The sequence below is a fragment of the Adiantum capillus-veneris genome, chromosome 18 (assembly GCF_014529385.1).
Source record: "Adiantum capillus-veneris isolate H3 chromosome 18, ASM1452938v2, whole genome shotgun sequence".
NCBI classification, from domain to species: Eukaryota; Viridiplantae; Streptophyta; class Polypodiopsida; order Polypodiales; family Pteridaceae; genus Adiantum; species Adiantum capillus-veneris.
Genome location: NC_140948.1, coordinates 59706607 through 59730983, shown reverse-complemented (window position 1 = coordinate 59730983; position 24377 = coordinate 59706607). Strand labels below are relative to the sequence as shown.

The 24377-nt window shown below is 43.8% G+C and overlaps 1 protein-coding gene across 2 annotated transcripts in view; it reads right to left on the bottom strand.

Annotated features, from left to right (window-relative positions):
* Positions 1 to 24377, bottom strand: part of LOC147435736 (Regulator of chromosome condensation (RCC1) family protein) — a 63055-nt gene that overhangs the window by 4030 nt on the left and 34648 nt on the right. The window lies entirely within an intron of this gene.

Here is a 24377-nt window from a genome sequence, read left to right as displayed (position 1 = left end):
AGGAATATGCCCATCAATCTTACCAAATACAACCTCCCAAATAGAAGATTGCCAGTGACCAAATGAGGACGTAACCACATGCTCACTCAAGTGTGCAAACATAAGAGTCCAAGGCTGAGAGATGAATCGTAACCTCTTTCCAAGCAGAGAGCAAGGTGGAAGCAAGTGAACATCCAAGAATATGCCCATCCATCTTACCAAATACAACTCCCAAATAGAAGATTGCCAATGACCAAATGAGGACATGACTCAAAGTGTGCACCACATAAGAGTCCAAGGCTAAGATTGTTGCGCAAGTGTAGGCAATAGCATAGCCTTCCTAGCAAGAGCATGCCTACACAGGTCCACAATATTCAGACCACCAAAGCGTTTGGGTGTACAAAGCTTTGCCATCGACATCAAACGCAGACCTTTTTTGTGTGCATGAGTTCGCCACAAATGAGACAAAATGGCCAACATGAGAGAATCAAGACAATGGCGAGGCCATTGCAACAATGGCAAAAAGAATTGAACATAAGCCATGAGGATACTCTGAACGATTCGCAGGCGAACATGCAATGGCCAAGTAGATAGCTTCCAGTAATGCAGTTTGACATTCAAGCGATGCATAACCCAATCCACTTTTTGCGTGTGAGTGACATTCCATCCAATTGGATATCCCAAATGCCTAGTGATAACATTTGGAGAAACAATCTCACCTAGCCACAACAGAGTATCCCAATCACAGGAATGAAGTGGCAGAAGCTTCGATTTACGAAAGTTAACTTTAAGACCAGCCGCAAACCCAAACAATTCCAGAGCTTCCATAATCACTTGAACATCACTCTGCCGATTGCGAGGCATAAACAACGAGTCAATTGCATAAGCCTACCCAACAAAGGTATAACACGAGGGTAACTACAAACCATGAAGACGCTCTGCAGAGGTCAAGTGATCAAGATACATGAACAAGGGGTGAGTGGCAATAGCATACAACAAAGCGCTAAGGGGACAACCTTGCCTAACAAAACAACCAAGTAGCCACGATTCTGTCAAATCACCTTCCAAGATCCCCGAAGACGTACTACAAGCATACAAAAAATAAATCACATTTGCCAATTTAGGACCAAACCCTAGACACCTCATCGTGGCAACAATGAAGTCCCATTGCACAGTGTCAAAGGCCTTTTCAATATCAACTTGCATGACCAGTACATCCTACTACGTGTACTTAGCATACTCCATGCCAATCATAACATTAGCCAAATTGTCCATACTTTGACGACGAGGAATGAAACCATATTGAGCCTAATGAAGTCATGTAAACAAATGGTCTTAATGCGATGCACCAACATTTTAGCCATATCTTGTAAACCACCGGCATCTAAGTTATGGCCGCCAAAGAGAGAATTGCTCGCAAAGTGCTTATTTGGGCAACAATTTAAGTAAACCCTCTTTCCATGATAATGGAAGATCTTGTCTCTCCCATGTTGCATTCAACATGGAAAGCAGGGGCTATTTAAGAGCATCCCAAAAGGAGAGAAAAAATTCCACAGTAAGTCCGTCCCAACCGGGAGATCTCCAATGGCCCACTGCAAGCAACGCAACATGCAAATCAGAATCAGTGAAGGGATCCTCAAGGCATTGTGCATCCTGCGAAGACAGGATCGGATGAACATAAGAAAGCAACAACTGACGCGCTTGGCAAGCAGCCGAAGATGGCTAAGATGGAGCAGCAAACACCTAACAATAATGTGAAACCATAACATCAACAAGTTCTTGCTTCAAAGAAGTTCAAGCACCCGAGGGAAGCATAATCCGCTTAATTGATTGCGAGACCCTTCTATGATACAGATGCTTAAAAAATAGCTTCGAAGCACAGCCTTTATCCATAAAAGCATGTTGACGTGCATGCGTCTGCCATTTAGCAATTTTCCACTTACCATTTTGCTGAATACACACATAAGCTTCACATAACTCCACCATTTCAGAGTCAAATAGGGCCCGCAAGTCAACCAATCCTTGCAGTCGTTAACAAACTTGTTTCGCATCAACGACATCTCTCCGAGTGCGTTGCATATAATGCGTGCCATAGTCACAAATAACACTTTGTACCCTCATGATAAAAGGATACCAAGCAGTATCTAAATCAATATGCATGTGAGACAGAATTAGGGAAATAATGTCGGCAATCATGTGTCAAAAAACTTCATGAGTGAGATAGGCATTGTTAACATGCAACAAGCGTTTCCTGGGAAGAGGCCGATCACAAAGAGACTGCCCAAAGTGCAAAGACAACAAGAGGATAATGGCCTGATAGCTGCAGGGCGTAATCTTTTCTCATATCACATACAAATTCTTCATACTATTGCCCATTACGCAAGTGCCAACGATCCAACCGTGCTCTGCAAGAAGAATAAGCAGCATGCTGAAAGGTAAATCCAAAAGCATTTGGATGCAAATAGCGCCATAGATCAATCATTTGAGCAGAGGCAAAGAGAAGATTCCATTCTTGCTTCTCTGCAAGCAACATATGCGAATTGCCTAGGGTACTGTCATTCATGTCAGGAGTATTATTTGAAATCTCCACAGAGAAATGCATTGGAGGTCCAAGGGTGAGACGAAATATCTCGCCATAAAGCAACTCTTTGCCCAGAGGTTGTATATGCATAAGTACCTCCAAATTCATATATTTAACCATTCAACAAACATTGTACAACCATCTATGGACCATGTGGATCGTTATATAGCAGAACAGGCTGAAACTCATGGTGAACTAGCATCAATAAACCCGAGAAATCTTGCAAGCCAGCGTACGCAATCCAATAACCGGCAAAGTAAGAACATTGACCAGCAAACTCGTGTTGCTTATGCTCTTGCAAAACAGCTATATATGCCCTATATGTATCTACATAGTGACAGGTCAATCGCCATTTATCAGGGTTACATAACCCACACACATTGTATGAGATGCATTTAATGCGACTTTGCATTAGGAATCATATGTACAAGAGGAAACAAACATAGGAATCAAGTTGAGGTGCCCATAGACACGTCTCCATCCACTACATCCATACGAGGACCCAACCTCTGAGTCCATGCACGAAACGTGTCCACAAGATTCACTTGCGAAGTGGAAGTCTCACCAAGGAGTACATCTTTGTAAGAGTGCACCGCTTTTTTCCATGCGTCAATCAACGTGCGATTGTCATTACAAGAACGTTGCTTAAACGATGCACTCTTGTTGGCATTAACAGGAGGAACATAATTACGAGAAGAGAGTGGGGTGCGAATCTTCACTTACTTTTTTGGCACCACCCATGAAACATCAGCAGGCCCAACATTTTTGCGTTTCGCAGCAGTCCCATTCCCAGAATCAGTGAGTTGCCGTGCCTTGCCTTTTCCTTTTTCCACATTCGGAACCACCTTAGCAATAGTGGCTTCATTCTGCTTAACTTCACCTGTAGGTTTACTTGCAGGGATAGAATTGGACGAAGGAACAGCGGAAAGAGGGGGTTGCAAGACCGGCTCCGGACATTCAGATTGCATATGACCGAATTTGCCACATCGAAAGCAGGAATTCACAAATTTACCCCATTTAAGTTTAAAGGAACACTTGCCCACCCATGGATCTCCTGAATCAACCATAATTCCTTCAGGGGTTTGTTTGTCAGTGTCCCAAAGAATGCAAAATCTATTAGTATTTGCATCCAATTTCGGGGGGCAAATCACCTTACCTAGTTGCGCGGCCAACAGCAGAGCAGGAAATGTCTCTACGTGCGAGGGAAATCACCTATTTCCACCCACACCGGGCATTTGTGACGAATAAGACTCTGATAATATTTTGTGAGTGCCCACGGTAGAACATGCGCCATCTACATATTAAAAAAGAGGGGAGACATCTCAAGCAAAAGATTTCTAGCTTCTGTATCCACGAGCAGCACTGCATAAAATCCACGCGCCCCGAAGTAAACGCCACGAACAACTTGCCGTTTAAGGAGAAAATCGACCTATTGTCCGATATCTTGCACAATAGGCATTTTCCCAAGGAAAAACAGGATAACTACATTTGTAGCATACTGCGAAATTGGGTCCATAAGGTCCTGCACGGGAATGCGCACCTCAAGAGCAGGCGCTTAACCATTCCAAGCTTGCCGAGCCTCCTCAAAATCCTCATACAGGCATGCTTTAATTTCCGAAGCGGCCTCCAAAGTAGGTTCCATTGCTTTCCGATACTTAAACACAAACAGAGTGTCGAACATATATCAACAAGACCTCGACCAAGAAGACCAACGTGTAGAAATGCATTACGAAAAACGCAAGACTCTGTACAAAAATCGCTCAAAATTGCATCTTAAACCACAGCAGCCTTACATCAACCCAAAATTGTCCTTTCCTCACTTGTGTACATATCACACTGCAAGTGCTGACAAAACCTTGTACGAGATGAGACAAAGAGCGTCACACTTAATATCTACAGAAAAACCAAACGCTACCCAACAGCAGGAATCGTGCTCACCGAAGGTTGCCAAAGCTAAGGACCACGCATGCATGCACCCTTGCCACAGAAGCATGACTCGCAAAACGACCTGCTACAAGGCACCTTGCGCTGTTGTCTTGCCACAGAGCAACGGGCTCACGAGACTAGTACTCGCAAGAACTAAGGCCCGCGCAGTCAAAGCAAGCGCAGGGCAGCACTTCGCGAGGCAGAAGTGCGCGAGCAGACGCAGGGCACATGTTCTCTTCTCTCACTCACTCACCACACTCTCTCTCTCTCTCTCTCTCTCTCGCCATTTTGTACACACACATATATGTATGTATATATAAAGGCCCTAAATGACCTCTTATTGTACATTTTTATACTTTGTCTAGATTCACATTGAACCTAGACACATTTTTTTAAGTCACTTATAATAAAAGTGGGATGGCCACAAAAACCATTATTGTGGGTTTCCCCAAAAACAAGCGTGCCTTCTCTCCGATCCCTAGCGCTTCCTCTCTGCTGTACTCCGCCTCTTGCTTCTTGCCCCAATCCTGCACTACATCGCGACGCGCACCTACCGGTATCCTCTGCTTCGCGCTTTCAGCTGGTATCAGAGCTCTAGGGTTTCAAAACAGCCCTGTGCAGTCTGCAAGACAGTAAGTCTCCCGCGATCAATTTCGCTTCCATCGCGAAGCCCCTTGCTTCCAGGGTCGAAAAGGTCACAAACCTGCCCAAAACAGGTGATTTACAAGTTATTACAGGCCAAAACAGCAATACGCAAGTGTACCAAAGTTGTGGGATCACATGTATTGATGTTTATCGCGACAAATTGAGTGGAAAACTCAATACAGGTGCTTGAAAAAATTGCACAATTCAACTGAAAATTCAGATTTGGACTGTTTCATGTAAAGAAACTGTGGCTCTTTGTATGCAAAGTCTTTTGGTTGCTACTATTTGCTGAAATTTTCAACCTACTGTATCTCTCTTGTATACACACTTGTGGTTGAGTTAAGATGGCTTCTTCCTCTTCCGCATCTGACACTAAAAGTTTGATGGAAATCAAACGGTTCGATGGTCAAGGCTTCGATCTTTGGCAAGAACGCATGCAAAGTATCCTTTTCTTAAAGGATTGTGAAGATGCATTGGAAGAGAATAAGCCGCCAGGTTTGTCTAACGAAGAGTGGACCAGGTTGAATAAGAAGACTATGGCCTCCATCAAAATGGCTATCAATGATGACATTTTGACGCACATCAAGCAATTGGACTCTCCTTATGCAATATGGCAAAAGCTAAAGGCCAATTATGAGAACACCACGCCTGTGAACCAAGTGCATTTGATGCAAAAGTTGATGAATATGCAACTCGATGACTCGAAGTCAGCTTCTGAGCATTTGAGTGCTCTTACAAGTGTGTTGAGTCAGTTGCAGGACAGTGGACTTCAGCAATTCGATGATAAGTTGAAAGCTATTTTCTTGCTTATGACATTGCCAGATACTTGGGAAACATTGGTTGTCTCCTTGAGCAACAGTCCCACCCTCACGTATGACGATGTGAGAGGGTCTATTCTCAATTAATAGATTAGACGCAAGTCTAGTGGGGAAGGTGGCAGTTCTGCCTACACTGCAAGAGGTAGAAATCAAAAGCGTGATGCGGGCAACAGGACTCAAAATAGAAGTAAGAGCAAGACAAAGGATAAGGATGTCACTTGTTATCAATGTGGCAAAAAGGGTCACAAGAAACCCGATTGCAGGTATTTCAAGAAAGAGCAGGAAAGAAAGAAGGAAACGCAAGATAAGAAGAAGAAAGATGAGAAGAAAGGGGAAAAATCAACAGGTGATTCCTCCAAGGATACTGAGAATGCAAATATATCCGCTATTGTGGTCATTGAGTTGTCAGACATTCAGGAAATTTTGGTTGCGACTTCATGCCCCTCAAATTTGGTGATAGTTGTAACTATGTCAGACTTGGTAAATAATTAATATATTTACGAGAAAAGAATTATCTAATTAGTTGTGTGCACATCAGAATAGATCTAACAGTTCTGGGGCCTCTGGTGCGCCCAAGTTTGGACCAGAGCACCTCAGGGAGACCCTAGCAAAAAAATACCATGAAGCCCTAGTGATTGGGAAATCGGGTCTTCTATAAAGGGGTAGATAGTAGCCTCAGATTTCACGCTCAGACAATTACGCGCGCGTCAGTGCAAGCACAGGAATGAGATGGGATCCTTAGAACAACAATAACCGTAAGGCCTGAATTATTTTTACGACCTTAGGATAAGTCAATTAAATTATTTAAAATTGTCTATGCTGGACCAAATGGCCGGACAAGTGCAAACAGGTAATGCCAGAGCAGTGCTGGTACGACATGCACTGCGGATCAGCTACATTTTCATTGGTTGCATCTATGTGTGCAGTTGTGCACTTAATGGCACATTTCATTAATTAGCATAGGACTTTTAAAGTCAAAAGTTGAATGATTTTTAAATTATTAAGTGTGCCACTTGGCACACTTACCCATGCAATCTCTCTCTCTCTCTCTCTCTCTCTCTCTCTCTCTCTCTCTCTCTCTCTCTCTCTTCCTCTTCTAGCTAGCGCCCCCCTCTTTTGGCTGGCTATATGAGAGCAGCCCCTCCCCCTCTTGCCAGGCTGACAGTGCACTACCTCCCCTAAGTTGAACGTCCTCTACGTAGTGAAGCTCTCCATTGAAGCTTGAGAGCAGCACCTTGTGGTGTATGTGGAGCCTCTGAGCACCCATCACCTAGAACAAGGCCTGTCATGGTCGTAGGCAGCTCTGGGAGAAGTTTCATTGCGTAAAGTAATAGAAAACTCTCTTTCTCTCTCGTCTAGCTGCTGCAATTTCTCTGTTTTCAGCCCCTAATCACCTCTATTAGGGTGAATTTCAGCAAAGTCTTAATAGAATCTTATTCCTCTCTACCTACTCTACACAAACACAAAGTTTGAAGCGTTTCCATCGCGAAAAGGACCTCCATTTCACGCTCAGGTAACAATTTTTGGTTATGTACAGAAAATTACAGCAAGCGGGTGTGCGTGCATTTTGCATGTTTCTTTCGTGGGTTGATTGCAAGGAGACAGTTAGCGGAAGACAGACTCTCATTTATGAGAACTTCCGATGAGTTTTATGGAAGGTAGACTCTCGCCTACGAGAGCTTCCCAAAATCTCACAGAAGAGGAAAGATCCTCTCAGTAGTCAAAGAGCAGTTCTTCTACTCTCTCAATCAGAAGTAGAAAAAGGACAAGAAAGAATAGAGGACGGGCTTTTGCCCCGTTCCTGTGCTTGTAAAGATTCTCCCTTAGTAATAAAGATATTCTCTTTGTGGGGAGGACCATCCCATCTTCTGGTCCCCAATGATGTGTCAAGCTTTCTCTCTTTCTCTCCAAAGTCTCTTAAGTATATAAATTGCATTTAACAGTCAGTTTTCGCTTCCGCCTTTTGTGGCAGTGGTATCAGAGCAAGGTCATCTCTCTCTTCCTTAAGGGATTGACGACTCTTGGCAGACTACAGAAATGGGATAGAGTTCTCTCTCCTTCAACAGCATGTGGTAGAGTTGCAAAAAGCGCTCTCCCATCCAGAAGTCCAAAAGATTCTCCATACTCTTGAGAAAGAGAAGGAGAAAGTGCCGATGGGGTCAGGAGAAATCCCGCAGAACCCAAAGGCGCCAGAACCAAAGAAAGATACTTTAATTGGAACCTCCCACATGCACGAGAGGCAGAGGAAACCTCCAGAACGTCATGTGCGGTTTAATACAAAAGGTTCAAGATCAGGATCCTCCTGATTCTCCTCGGTTTTCTTTCATGAAGGATCTAGATGACATAGTCACTCCAGAAGACATGTTTCTTGACGATCCGTCACAGCAAGAAGTACATTCAAGGGAAAGGACTCCTGTCCACAAGGAGTCTAAGCATAGAAAGAAGGAGCACCATAAGAGGAAGCACCACAAGCAGAAAACATTCAAATCAGGAGACAAAGATGTAAAATTCGACACCTACAATGGACGGCGTGATAATGACAGCTTTGGCTTTCATCCACCAATTTGAAGTTGCATTTACAGAAGGGAACTTTAAAGAAAGATCCAAGCTTTGCCATGTCAGTATGTACCTGAAAGGCACCGTCAACAGGTGGTGGTTAACCCTGATCTTAGCAAATCGCAAACCCCAAGATTGGGCTGTTTTCAAGAAGGAGTTCTACGCACAGTTCCTTCCTCCAGACTATGAGGAAGAGGTAAAGAAAGAATGAGATCAACTCTCACAGTCAGAGATCGAAATTGTTCCACGCTATGTGGATAGGTTTTGGGACGTTCTCTTGAAAGTCACTCCATTCAAGAAGATTGAAGATTCCGAGAAGATGCGTAAGTTTGAAGCAGGATTGCATGAAGCCTTGCAAAAGGCTATGAAGCTTTACCCTCAAGGTAACTTGCAGATACTTGTGGAATCAACTCGCATAGCTGATGGAATACATGACAAGGGTACTCCCAGGAAGATGGAGCAAAGCACCTATCATGCCAAGCAGAAGGCTCTCCATGAGCAGCCTACCTCTACTTCTTCTTCTCAAAAGAAGAGAAGAACCGCCTCCGATGCAGAAGCAAAGCCAAATCAGCCCAAGAAAGGGAAATATCTCTCTCCTGCTGAATTGAGAACCTACATCAACGAAGGAAGATGCTTCAAGTGTGGACAAATTGGACATATGAAGGGTGATTGTCCTACCAAAACCCCGCAACCACCCTCTACTAATGCAATCCCAGATGTACAGGGGAATACAACCAAGGATGGAAAAGAAAGAGCTCTTCTCAAAGCATGGGGTAGCATCAACAACCAACGGGATCTTATTCTGTTTGATCCTGGCAGTACAGACAACTTAATCTCTACAAAGCTAGCCGATGACCTGAATTTACAACCCAACCGTTTTGGAGTTTCTATTCAAGCACAATCTGCTTTCAAAGGGCAGAACTTCAGTTCTACTCCAATCATAGGGAAGCTGAATTTAAAGGTCGACAACTACAAAGATCAAGAGTCTTTCTTACTAGCTTCACTTGAAGGGTGGGATGTCATCTTGGGAATGCCTTGGCACTACAAGATGCATCCCATTCTTGACTATGTTCAGAAAACTTTATCCTTTGATTATAAAGGAAAGGAATATCTTGTACTTGCGGATGCAAATGATTGGCGTATCCCCATCGCCAATCATATTGCAATCAAGAAAGTAATGAAAAAGTGTGTTTCAGCGTACTTGATTTTTGCAAGAGAGAGAGATGTGTCTACTTCACAACTTTCTTCCTCTCTAGAGCAAAAAAGACTTAAGTTATTATAAAGTTTTAAAGATTGTTTTGCAGATGAACTTCCAAATGAACTCCCACCTCTTCGACCCGAGGATCATACAATTGATTTGATCCCAAGAAGTTCTCCTCCAAATCAGCCCCCTTATCGAGTTAGTCTAATGTAGCAAGAGGAAATCCTCAAGCAGGTTAACGAACTTTTGGCGAAGGGCTTAATAAGACCTAGTACTTCTCCATATTGTTCACCTGTCTTGCTAGTACAGAAAAAGGATGGCACATTCCACATGTGCATAGACTATAGATCTTTAAACAAGATCACAATCAAGAATCGATTTCCAATCCCTCGGATTGATGACATTCTTGATAAGTTACAAGAAGCAAGTGTCTTTAGTCGTATAGACTCGAAGAGCGGGTATCATCAAATCCGCATAGCTCCTCAGGATGTGCATAAGACTCCATTTAGAACAACCTTCGGGTTGTATAAATTCTTAGTGATGCCTTTTGGACGCACTAATGCACCAGCCACATTCAACAGAATGATGGATAGAATCTTTCACTCATATAGAAGATTTACAGGCGTTTTCTTCGATGACGTCTTAATCTTCTCAGAGACGAAAAACGAATACTAAAAGCATCTCGCATTAGTGTTTAAAGAATTATGCAAATACAAATTACTTGTGAATGCTAAGAAGAGTGAGTTCTTTCTAAAAGAAATCCATTATTTAGGCCATATAGTATCTCACAACCATGCGAGGATGGACCCTGATAAGATTCAAGCAATTGTAGAATGGCCTACACCAACTACAGTACATGATGTACTAAGTTTTCTCGGCCTCAGTTCCTATTATCGGCGTTTCATTCGAGCCTTTGCCGCTATAACAGGTCCCCTTCATGATCTGACAAAGAAGCGGATTCCATTCCATTGGGGGACAGGACAAAAACAAGCTTTTGAAAAGCTTAAGTATCTACTCACTCACGGACCTGTTCTCACCGTCCCTGATCCTCGTAAACCTTTCGAAGTATATTGCGATGCATTTGGAGATTGTGTAGGAGCAGTCTTGAACCAAGAGGGTCACGCCATAGCCTATAAAAGTTGGCGCCTTAGAGATGCAGAGTTGCATGCTTCCATATATGAAAAAGAGCTAATGGCAGTAATTCATGCTCTTTCTATTGCTAATTGGACTATTTTCTTATTTTTAATGATTAATCTCTTTTTTAGGATATTTTATTGTGTGCACTAAGAACTGTTAAAAGATTGTAGCTACAGGAACTGCCATCAAGAACGGACAACTCTGATGTGTCATTTGATGGGTGACGGTAAACATCGCGAAGGAGTTTCTGTAAGTTCGGTGGAAAGGGCCGGGTTACGAGTGCCCCTGATGCCTCACATGATGGGTGACGGGTGCATCAGTAAGGGGGCATCCCGTAGGCTAAGGAGGAAATCCGAACTGAGCAAGAAAATAGGCGTAAGAACGCAAGCACAAGAATAAAGATGGGTTTAATGAAGCTTTTTACGAAAAGCAGGAACAATCGCGGGAAGGCAGACGCTTTCCCGCGAGGAATCTATGTTTGCATTGCATTCGTGCATGTGGTTGCATCCAGGGACGCTTGGGAAGTGTTGTGAAATGCATTGGTTTTAACTTATAAGGTTTTATTGAGTTTTTGGGCAGGTTCATACCAATTTTAAAATATGCCAGCCGTCCACTTAATAAGTGGGCAGCCACTTAGAAGATAAAGCAACAAAACCAACCAGCAAATTCTCTCTCCCTATTCCGGGTAGAACAGCGCAACCAAAAAAAAAAAAAAAACGATCGCGATCTCTACGCGAGCAACTATTCGTGCCGTGGCCAGGGAGCTATAAAAGCACCACATGCCCTCACTCAAAGGGGGTACCAACGTCAGCAAGAGAGGACTCTGCCGCAAGAGATATCGAGACTACGAAGCACGGAAGTCGCTTTTTCCCGCGCCAGAGCGACAAGTATCTATTGTGAATTCGCCATACGAATTCTTGTCGCGTGTTTGTGTGGTTTGTTTTGCAAGAATCTCCCGTCTTACGGGAAAGCCCTTCACGGGAAGTACGGCTTCACGCCTAAGTCACTTACGGGAAAGTACGGCTTCGCGCCTAAGTCCCTTACGGGAAGGAACGGCCTTGTGTCCAAGCCCTTTACGGGAAAGCACGACCTTCGGGTCTAAGATTACAGAACGGAGGGGTTTCCTCGGGTTCTCGTGCTTGTATACGAATTCTCCCTGAATAAAAGAATACTCTTAAGGGGGGGGGACCAGCCCATCTTCTGGTCCCCAATACTGTGTGGGCTGGTCCCCAATACTGTGTGGATCTTCTCCCTTCTCTCACATTTGCAAAGTATTTTAATTTTCAGATTTTCAAGTGCTCGTGTACGCTCCCGTTTTGTGACAGTGGTATCAGAGCTCGGACTCCTCTCTTTCTCTGCAAAGAAGGACGATTCCGGGAAGAAAGGGAAGAACCATGTCGAGCCAAGGGAGAAGCGTTGAAGAGGAGCTTCAACAAGTGCAAGCTCAGCTTGCGGAGTTGCAACAAATTTTACTGTTGCCAGACGTCCAAAAGCTTTTGGGCGGAATGAAGAAAACGAATGGAACTGATGCAGCCAAGCATCCAGACAACACTGTTGGCGTGAGACCACAGGAGGCAAGAGAAGAAGCACGTGCCGAGGTGCACACAGGATCTTCGGATCAGAATGAACGGCCTACTTCAAGGAAAGGCCAGGAAAAAGCGCTCTCTCTGCTAGACGAGAGCAAGGACATCTCTATCTCATCTCCATCTTACTCTCCTGATTATACTTCTACTTCTCGATCATCTCGTCAGAAGAAGGAAGCAGCTACTACCACCAGTACCATACATCAACCTAAAGATAAGCCTCGATTCAAGAAGCAAGGTCGCAAGTCTCAACATCGCATGAGAGTCTTCAAATCAGGCGACAAGGACATCAAGTTCGAAACCTACAATGGACGGAGACATCTGTCCTTCATCAAACAGTTTGAAGTCGCCTTTACCAATGGGCACTCCACAGAAAAATCCAAATTACGCCATGTGGGGATGCACCTCAAGGAAACGGCAAGTAATTGGTGGTTAGCCAAGATTCTGGAAGGTTCTCAGGCCAGAACTTGGGAGAGCTTCAAATCTGAATTTTATGAACAATTTCTTCCGCCTGACTTCGAGCAGGACATACGGAAGGAATGGGACTGGCTTGCCCAAAAGGAACATGAAAGAGTAACGACTTATGTGGACAAGTATTGGTCGGTTCTTCAGAAGGTCACTCCCTTCATGAAGATTGCCGACGAGGAAAAGAAACGAAAGTTCGAAGCGGGTCTCCAACTGCAGCTTCGAAAGAGTATGAAGGTGTATCCGCATGATACTCTTCAGAGGATGATAGAGTCAGCAATCATTGCTGAGGATTTGCACTCAACTGGGACGCCCAGAAAGATGGAGCATAGCACTTACTGTGCAAGACAAAGAGGGGTCTACGATGACCAAGGGGGCCAAGGAAGAAAACGTCCTCCATCTAGAGACGATGATCATTCTAAGAAGCCAGAGGGCACTGGCAAGCGAACTAAGTACCTTTCTCCTACTCAACTTCAAACTTTCAGAGAGGAAGGAAGATGCTTCTACTGTGGCGAGAAAGGACATATGAAACCGGACTGCTCGCTAAAGCAGCAACGGCAAGAGCAAGCCTCTACGAGGCAAGAGAAAGCAAGGAAGGAACCCGCACCACCAAGCTCGAACTCCATTCCAGATGTTCAAGGAAACACAAAAATGGAGAAAGGGAAGCGTCAACTTCTGAAGGGCTGGGGGTCTTTGAACAACCAGCGAGTACTGATTCTTTATGATCCAGGATCCACGGATAACTTCATCTCCCTGGATACTGCGGAACGTTTGTGCCTCACACCGGCTCAGCTTGGCACACCGGTTACATCCGGATCGGCATTCGAGGGGTTGACAACCAATGCAACTCCCGTGCAAGGACATCTCAATCTTCGGATTGGCGAGTACAAGGACCGTGAATCATTTTTGATGGCACCCATCGAGGGATGTGATATCATCTTGGGTATGCCATGGCACTTTCACATGACACCTATTCCCGATTATGTGGAAAAGACCCTCACTTTTGATCATGGGGGTAAGAAAATAAAGATTCAAGCTGATGCAGGAGATTCGCAGTTCCCAATTGTAAGCCATATCTCCATTAAGAAAGAAATGAAGAAGTGTGTTTCTGCTTACTTGATTTTTGCAAAGGATAAAACTAGTAGGGACTCTCTCTCTAGTTTGGAAATTAAGCATCTTCAATTTATTGAAAAGTACAAGGATTGTTTCACGGAAACACTTCTTGATGAACTCCCTCCGGTATGCCCGGAAGATCACCGCATAGATCTCATACCGGGTAGCTCGCCTCCCAATCAACCCCCTTATCGGGTGAGTCTTGCTCAGCAAGAGGAAATTTTGAAGCAAGTCAACGAGCTTCTAGAGAAAGGGTTAGTACGACCAAGTGCTTCACCCTACTGCTCTCCAGTTTTACTGGTGCAGAAGAAAGATGGCACGTTTCGAATGTACATAGACTATCGGTCTTTAAACAAGATCACAATCAAGAATCGCTTTCCAATCCCTCAGATTGATGATATACTTGATAAGTTGTAGGGTGCAAGTGTCTTTAGTCGCATAGACTTAAAGAGTGGGTATCATCAGATACGGATCGCCCCTGAGGATGTCCATAAGACTGCTTTCCGCACAACCTTTGGACTATATGAATTCTTGGTAATGCCTTTCGGCTTGACCAATGCTCCTGCGACGTTCAATCGCATGATGGACCGCATTTTCAACCCGTATCGAGCTTTTACGGGAGTATTCTTTGACAACATACTCATCTTCTCTAAGTCAGAAGAGGAACATCGGAAGCACTTGGACTTAGTGTTTCAAGAATTGCGAAAGCATGAATTGCATGTGAATGCAAAGAAGAGCGAGTTCTTTCTCTCAGAGATACACTATCTCGGCCATATAGTCTCTCACAATCAAGTGAGTATGGATCCTGCCAAGATCCGAGTGGTAGAAGATTGGCCTATTCCCACTACGGTACATGATGTACGTAGTTTCCTGGGATTATGTTCGTATTATCGAAGGTTTGTTCGAGGATTTGCTCATGTAGCAGGACCACTTTATGACTTGACAAAGAAGAAGATTCCTTTCAGATGGGGATCGAGACAACAAGGAGCTTTTGATCGGAAGTACTTGCTAAGCCATGGACCTATTTTGATAGTGCCTGACTTAAGGAAACCATTTGAGGTTCACTGCGATGCTTCACGCGATTGCATCGGAGCAGTGTTAAACCAAGAAGGCCATGCAGTGGCTTATGAAAGCAGACGGCTTAAGGATGCAGAGTTGCATGCATCAATCTACGAAAAGGAACTTACGGCTGTGATTCACGCCTTATCCAACTGGAAGCACTATCTTCAAGGAGCGGATTTTGTGATCAAGACTGATCACCAGAGTTTGCGGTAGTTTCTTACGCAAAGGAAACTATCTGAGAAGCAGATGAGATGGAAAAACTTTTTGTCTATGTTTCACTTCCAGATCCTTCACACGGCTGGGAGTAAGAATGTGGTTGCAGACGCACTGTCTCGGCGACCAAGGGTGAACCCTATCACTTCGGTGTATCACCAAGAATTAGAATCACTACGGGATTTGTATCTGAATGATCCAAACTTCTCCACCATCTAGGGAAAGCTACAGTGTGGAGAGAATGAGTTCCCTTATTCTATTAAGGATGGTTATCTCTACCTCCATCAAGCCATTTGTGTCGCAGAACCATTAGGAAAGAAGATCATGGATGAAGCACACGCTTCGCCTTATGCGGGTCATCGGGGTATTCTCCCTACGACCTTAGCAATGGAAAGATATTTCTTTTGGCCTAACCTTAAAGCAGACATTGATAAGTATGTCAGGGAATGTTTGGTTTGCCAAAAAGTGAAGTATGATCGGCAAAAGACGCCTTGGTTGCTACAACCTTTGCCTGTGCCTAATGAACCTTGGGAAAGTATTGCCATGGACTTCATCATGGACCTCCCAAGAACTCGGACTGGAAATGACGCGATCTGGACCATTGTGGACAGGTTTAGCAAGCAAGCACACTTTATACCAGTCAAGAAAACGATAAAAGCAAATCATATGGCTAGGGTCTTTCTGGCACAGATCTTTAAGCATCATGGAATTCCTAAGTCTATTGTGAGTGATCGAGATCCTCGCATGACAGGAAATTTTTGGCGTGCCTTGATGGATAATCTTGGTACAAAGCTGAATTTTTCATCTGCCTACCATCCTCAAACGGACGGACAAAGTGAGATAGCCAATTCCACAGTATTGGATATGTTAAAAGCTTATGTGTCAGACCGGCAATCTGACTAGGAGAAATATTTGCCTCTTGTCGAGTATGCGTATAACAATACCATACACTCATCGACAGGGAAAGCACCTTTTGAGATTCTATATGGTAATCCTTTGCTTCCACCCATCCTTTTAACTAAGGATAAGATCTTTGCAGCAGATGAATTTGTCCGGGATTTGGACACCGCCTACGGGCAAGTTAGGAGAGCTATTCTACGCTCTCAGAAAAAGCATAAGAAAGCTGCAGACAGGCACAGAAGGAATCTAGACTTAACAGTCGGAGAGTTAGTCTTACTCAAGTTTGAGAAGGCAAGACTTAAGAAACAAGCATCTCATAAGGGGAAAGTGGTAAAATTTTCTACCCGTTATTATGGACCGTTTAAGATTACTGAGCGAGTGAATGATGTCGCTTTCCGATTAGAGCTACCGCCTAATTGGAAGATCCATAATGCTTTCCATGTGAGTTTACTCCGGCCGTATGTGGGACCGCCTCCGAGCCAGCCTAGCGCTGAGGAACCTCCTGAGTTTGAGGAAACAGAAGAAATACTCCAACCGGAGCAGATAGTAAGTCATCAGGAGCGGTCTCTCAAATCCGGAAAGATAACACGGAAGTATTTGGTTAAGTTTAAGAACTATTCGAATCTAGATGCTCACTGGATAACGCAGGAGGAATTAGCAGCTTATCCCGAGATACTGGAGGTATATGTCCAAGCACTACAGTTGAGGTCAACTGTTTAGAAGGCAGAGGGATGTTGCTAATTGGACTATTTTCTTATTTTTAATGATTAATCTCTTTTTTACGATATTTTATTATGTGCACTAAGAACTGTTAAAAGATTGTAGCTACAGGAATTGCCATCAAGAACGGACAACTCTGATGTGTCATTTGATGGGTGACGGTAAACATCGCGAAGGAGTTTCTGTAAGTTCGGTGGAAAGAGCCGGGTTACGAGTGCCCCTGATGCGTCACATGATGGGTGACGGGTGCATCAGTAAGGGGGCATCCCGTAGGCTAAGGAGGAAATCCGAACTGAGTAAGAAAATAGGCGTAAGAATGCAAGCACAAGAATAAAGATGGGTTCAATGAAGCTTTTTACGAAAAGCAGGAACAATCGCGGGAAGGCAGACGCTTTCCCGCGAGGAATCTATGTTTGCATTGCATTCGTGCATGTGGTTGCATCCAGGGACGCCTGGGAAGTGTTGTGAAATGCATTGGTTTTAACTTATAAGGTTTTATTGAGTTTTTGGGCAAGTTCAAACCAATTTTAAAATATGCCGGCCCCCCACTTAATAAGTGGGCAGCCACTTAGAAGATAAAGCAACAAAACCAGCAAGCGAATTCTCTCTCCCTATTTCAGGTAGAACAGCGCAACAAAAAAACAAAAAAAAAACGGCCGCGATCACTACGCGAGCAGCTATTCGTGCCGTGGCCAGGGAGCTATAAAAGCACCACATGCCCTCACTCAAAGGGGGTACCAACGTCAACAAGAGAGGACTCTGCCGCAAGAGATCGAGAGACTACGAAGCACGGAAGTCGCTTTTTCCTGCACCAGAGCGACAAGTACCTATTGTGGATTCGCCATACGAATTCTTGTCGCGTGTTTGTGTGGTTTGTTTTGCAAGAATCTCCCGTCTTACGGGAAAGCCCTTCACGAGAAGTACGGCTTCACGCCTAAGTCACTTACGGGAAAGTACGGCTTCACGCCTAAGTCCCTTACGGGAAGGAACGGCCTTGTGCCCAAGCCCTTTACGGGAAAGCACGACCTTCGGGTCTAAGATTACAGAACGGAGGGGTTTCCTCGGGTTCTCGTGCTTGTATACGAATTCTCCCTGAATAAAAGAATACTCTTAAGGGGGGGGGACCAGCCCATCTTCTGGTCCCCAATACTGTGTCGATCTTCTCCCTTCTCTCACATTTGCAAAGTATTTTAATTTTCAGATTTTCAAGTGCTCGTGTACGCTCCCGTTTTGTGACACTTTCCATTTGGAAACATTATCTGTTAGGAGCTGATTTTATTGTCAAGACAGATCATCAGAGTCTTTGCTACTTTCTCACACAGAGAAAGTTATCAGAAAAGCAGATGAGATGGGCAAACTTTCTTTCAATGTTCCATTTTCAGATTTTACACACTTCTGGAACAAAGAATACAGTTGCAGATGCTCTCTCCAGACGTCCAAAGATCAATGCACTTACAACAATTTATCATGAGGAACTAGAATCTCTCGGTGAGATGTATCCTCAAGATCCAGACTTCGCTACAATTTGGGCAGATCTTCAAGTTGGTCACTCCAGGCCACCTTATTCCATTAGGGATAATACGCTCTATCGTCAACAAGCAATATGCATAGCTCAACCCTTACGACAGGAGGTGATGGATGAAGCACATAATTCTTCTTATGCCGGGCATCGGGGAATTGCTGCTACCACTAGTATCCTCGAAAGATATTTCTTTTGGCCAACACTCCGTGCGGACATTGAAAAACATGTACGTGAGTGTTTAGTCTGCCAAAAAGTAAAATATGACAGACATAAAGTTTATGGCAAGCTTCAGCCACTCCCTGTGCCTAACATGCCATGGAAAAGTATTGCCATGGATTTTATTACGGATCTTCCTAGATCCAAGAATGAAAATGATGCAATTTGGACTATAGTAGACAGATTCAGTAAGCAAGCACGTTTCCTTCCAGTAAAGAAGACGATAAAAGCTGATCACATGGCTAGAATATTTCTAGCTCAGATTTTTAAACACCATGGATTGCCAAAGACTATTGTCAGCGATAGAGATCCTCGCATGACTAGTCTATTTTGGCAAGCATTGTTCGAAAACTTGGGAACTAAGCTTGATTTTTCATCAGCTTATCATCCTTAAACAAATGGTCAAAGCGAAATCGCTAATGCCACTGTTTTAGACCTCCTCAAGTGCTATGTTTCGGAATGACAATCCGAATGGGAACAGTACTTACCGATAGTTGAGTTTGCATATAATACTACCATACATTCTTCAACTGGTAAAGCTCCCTTCGAAATTATTTATGGGAAGCCACTCTTACTTCCTATTATGGTTACCAAAGAAAACATCTTCGCCGCAAATGAATTTGTGCGCAATATTGATATTGCCTATCAACAAGTAAAGCAAGCGAATCTTCGTACTCAAGAGCAACAGAAGAGAAAAGCAGACAAGCACAGAAGGAATCTCAATCTTGAAAAAGGACAATATGTCCTGCTTCGGTTTGAAAAAGCTAGATTGAAAAACGGGTCGGAAAAGGAAAAGTTGTAAAACTTTCCCATAGATTTTACGGCCCTTTCAAAATTACACATAAAGTCAATGACGTGACTTTTAGATTGGATTTGCCTTCTCACTGGCGCATCCATAATGCTTTTCATGTAAGTCTCCTCCGATCATATGTTGGACCTCCTCCAATGGCGCCAGTACAAGAACATCCTCCAGGAGTCGAAGAAATTGAGGAAATCCTTCAACCTGAATAGATAATACACCACTCTAAGAGACAACTAAAGTCAGGGAGCCTACATCGAAAGTATTTAGTCAGTTCAAGAATTACACCCCTTTAGATGCAAAGTGGATGACTGAGACCGATCTTAAAGACTACCCAGACATCTTGCACAGTTATGTTGACGCTCTACAGTTGAGGTCAACTGTTTAGAACCAAGAGGGATGTAACTATGTCAAACTTTGTAAATAATTAATGTATTTATTACGAGAAAAGAATTATCTAATTAGTTGTGTGCACATCAGAATAGATCTAGCAGTTCTGGGGCCTCAGGTGCCCCCAAGTTTGGGCCAGAGCACCTCAGGGAGACCCTAGCAGAAAAATACCATGAAGCCCTAGTGATTGGGAAATCGGGTCTTCTATGAAGGGATAGATAGTAGCCTCAGAATTCACCCTCAGACAACCGCACGCGTCAGTGCAAGCACAAGAATGAGATGGGGTCCTTAGAACAACAATAACCCTAAGCCTGAATTATTTTTACGGCCTTAGGATAAGTCAATTAAATTATTTTAAATTGTCTATGCTGGACCAAATGGCCGGACAAGTGCGAACAGGTAATGCCAGAGCAGTGCTGGTACGACATTGCGCTGGAAAGCAGCTAACATTTTTATTGGTTGCATCTATGTGTGCAGTTGTGCACTTAATGGCACATTTCATTAATTAGCATAGGACTTTTAAAGTCAAAAGTTGAATGATTTTTAAATTATTAAGTAAGTGTGCCAACTGGCACACTTACCCATGCAATCTATCTCTCTCTCTCACTCCCTCTCTTCTAGCTAGCGCCCCCCTCTTCTTGCTATCTATATGAGAGCAACCCCTCCCCCTCTTGCCAGGTTGACAGTGCACTACTCCCCCCTAAGTTGAACGTCCTCTACGTAGAGAAGCTCTCCATTGAAGCTTGAGAGCAGTACCTTGTGGTGTATGTGGAGCCTCTGAGCACCCATCACCTAGAACAAGGCCTCTCACGGTTGTAGGCAACTGTGGGAGAAGTTTCATCGCGTAAAGTAGTAGAAAACTTTCTTTCTCTCTCGTCTAGCTGCTGCAATTTCTCTGTTTTCAGCCCCTAATGAAACCGGCCTGTTCAATCCAAAAAGGGCGGTAGACTTTACTTTAAACCTTGATTTAGCTTTCACCCATTATTAGTCGTCTATTTTACCTGTACTTTCAAGACACAACAAAGGGGAGAGGGATACAGGCTGCTAGATTGCACCTGTATGAGTAGACGGACACCAGATTGGCCCCTAACTTAGGCGCCCCTTTCGGTATTTCTTTATTGTTCAAAAGAGGGAATAAACGCTGTGGTTCCTACAAGCTGCCCCGCACAAACTCGGCTGAATTTCCACTGTTCCAGCCCGATTTCGGCAACATAACTGTACTAGAACCCTTCACGGTCAGTATTCCCACGCATTGGCCGACTTTCCCGACGCATACGGACACTTTGCAAAACCTGGCGAGAATCTGCAGCATGCTGAATTCTCTGTTTTCAGCCCTGAAAATGCGCCAGATCACCTGTACAACGGTCCCCTTGCGTCCCCGAACCTCCTGGGGGTATTAGGGTCCGTTTAGGGCCAAAACCCTAAACCTGCAAAAATACACAGCAGGCTGTAATTCACTGTTTCGGGCTCCGTTTCGCGTGCCGGTCGCATCCGTAGCAAGTCCTCGAGCTCCCGCACCTGTAGGGCTACTTGCCCTTTGAATCGGACGAGATTTCTGGCGTGAAACCTCTCCGAATTCACCTGTACCTGCGGGGGGATTAGCCGCTAGCTAATCCAGTACCTGTGCAAGAGGCTCTTGCCTCGGCAATCGCGCATGAACCCACACAACTGTACATTGGTCAAATGAAGAGCCCACTAGAGGGGCATAACATACTGCCAAAGGGGAGAGAGAGGGCAGTGCGTAGCGTGCAGGGCATCACTCCTGGCACCGCACTGTGCATAAGAGGGAAAGCAAGCACTCCATAGCTCTTAACCTGTGACAAATCTGAAAATGAGGCTCTCCCCTCTTCAAATTCAGCGCCACTTCTTGTTACATGAGGCAAGTGCACCAGAATGTGCCACTTGGCACATTTACAAGCATTTTCCCGTTTCGGGGTTGCCGCCTAAAAATATCCCAACCGGTTGCTCAGTTGACTTCACGGCAGAGTAAGAAAATGTTCCCCTTGTCATTCCGGAGGTAATGACGCCAGCACATTTTCAAGTCCCAAAATAGCAGTTCCCTAAATTTTAGGAGATGCTGCCATTGTATCTTTCTAGGTCATCCGACCCTCTTTGTACACTGCGGCCACATCCAAAACTGAAATGTAGCCTCTGTAGCAAAGGATTCCACTTTGGCTAGTCAATGACCCCACTTGGCTAACCATAGTCCTTGTCCAACCTTAGTGCTCTCTTGCCCTCAGGCCTGGACTCCCTCTCGACAGTTCCACACTAGCTATGCAATGCAGGGCAGGTAGATTTCCCGAGGGGTGTTTCCAAAAAGTGAAAGTAAATAGATAATAAGAAAGAAATCAACAAAAAGGATAGATAGTAGTCACATGCTGGTGCCACCTAATCAATTGTATTAGGGTGAATTTCAGCAAAGTCTTAATAGAATCTTATTCCTCTCTACCTACTCTACACATACACAAAGTTTGGAGCGTTTCCATAGCGAAAAGGACCTCCATTTCGGCATTGGAACGCGCTCACGTAACAATTTCTGGTTATGTGCAGAAAAATTACAGCAAGCGGGTGTACGTGCGTTTTGCATGTTTCTTTCGTGGGTTGACTGCAAGAATGATTATGTCCGAAGAGACACAGTTAGCGGAAGATAGACTCTCATTTATGAGAGCTTCCGATGAGTTTTGTGGAAAGTAGACTCTCGCCTACGAGAGCTTCCCAAAATCTCACAAAAAAGGAAAGATCCTCTCAGTAGTCAGAGAGCAGTTCTTCTACTGTCTCAGTCAGAAGTAGAAAAAGGACAAGAAAGAATAGAGGACGGGCTTTTGCCCCGTTTGTGTGCTTGTAAGATTCTCCCTTAGTAATAAAGATATTCTCTTTATGGGGGGGAACCAACCCATCTTCTGGTCCCCAATGATGTGTCTAAGCTTTCTCTCTTTCTCTCCAAAGTCTCTTGAGTATATAAATTGCATTTAACAGTCAGTTTTCGCTTCCACCTTTTGTGACAATAGTTAATGCAGAAGACATGCTTATCTCGAAGAAAGATGTCATTGATGCATTGCTTAGTGCTAATAATGGCCTATCCCAGTCTTGGATAGTGGATTCTGGTGCTTCATTTCATGTGACTCCATCTTTGAAGTGTTTTGCTACATATGCTGCAGTCAATTATGGCAAGGTGTACCTTGGTGATAATTTTGCTTGCAATATTGAGGGAATGGGTACTATGCGTTTGGCTCTTAACAATGGTCAAGAGCTTGTGTTGAATGATGTCAGGTTTGTACCAGGCATTAAGAAAAGTCTGCTATCCGTTGGCCAATTGGATGCACATGGTTATACGATCATTTTTTTTGGGGGTTCATGAAAGTTGCTCAAGGACTCTATGCTTGTTACAAAAGGATCAAAAAGAGGTACTTTGTACTATCTTCGATGCAAAGCTTAGCTTGGCAATTTTCTTGTTGTTGCTAAAGTTGCTTTACACACGAAATTATGGCATAAAAGACTTGGCCATATGAGCCAAAAGATTATTGATGTGCTTTCCTCTCTGAAGAGGGTTAATGTAAAAAGCAAAAACTTGGATTTTTGTAACGATCGTCTTTATGGAAAGCAAAAGAAATCTTCTTATTACTCTGGTGTCTCTCGCAAAGCTAATCCTCTTGATCTTATTCACTCCGATGTATACACTATGCCTGTTAAGTCTGTTGGTGGTGCATTGTATTTTGTTACATTCATTGATGATTGTACTATGAAAGGATGGGTGCACTTGTTGAAAAGTCAAAGTGAGACTTTTAATACTTTTAAGAAGTTTCATGCTTTTGTCACTACGCAAGAGTACTAAAATTGAATATCTCAGATCTAATAATGGAGGAGAGTATATATCTGCTGAATTTCAGTGTTTTTGTGATAAAGATGGGATTAAAAGGTAGTAACAACCCCTTATAATCCATCTTCTAATGGTGTGGCTAAGAGATATAATCGTACTTTATGTGAGAGAGTGCGTTGTATGTTGTCCATCGCTAATCTTTCCCAAGAGTTTTGGGGAGAGGCATTGAAAACTGCAGTTCATATTTGCTATCGCTCTCCTAATAGCACGCTGAAAAATGACATTCCAAAGGAGGTTTGGTCTGGCAAACCTGCCTCTTATGATCATTTGAGAGTATTTGACTGCAAAGCTTTCGTTCATGTACGCAATAACTTGAGAACAAAGCTTGATATGAAGTCCATTCAAGGAGTCTTCCTAGGTTATAGGAAAGAAGGTAAAATGGGCTATAGAATGTGGTTACCACAGTTTAGAAAGGTAATACGCAACCGAGATGTAGTGTTCAATGAGGCAAAATTGCGTAAGAATGCTACAAAATCTGATGCTAACAAGAAAACAGTCAAATTTCAGCCTTGCGTACCACCCATTGATGTTGAAAAAGAGCCTCATGATGCATTACCATGATAATCAGCCGGTTAACCTTGAGCCAGAAGAGGTAGGACATGATCTTGATGCTCTTAATGAGGATGGACAGCCACCTGAATTGGCTGAAAATGATTTTCAGCAGCATGATAGAG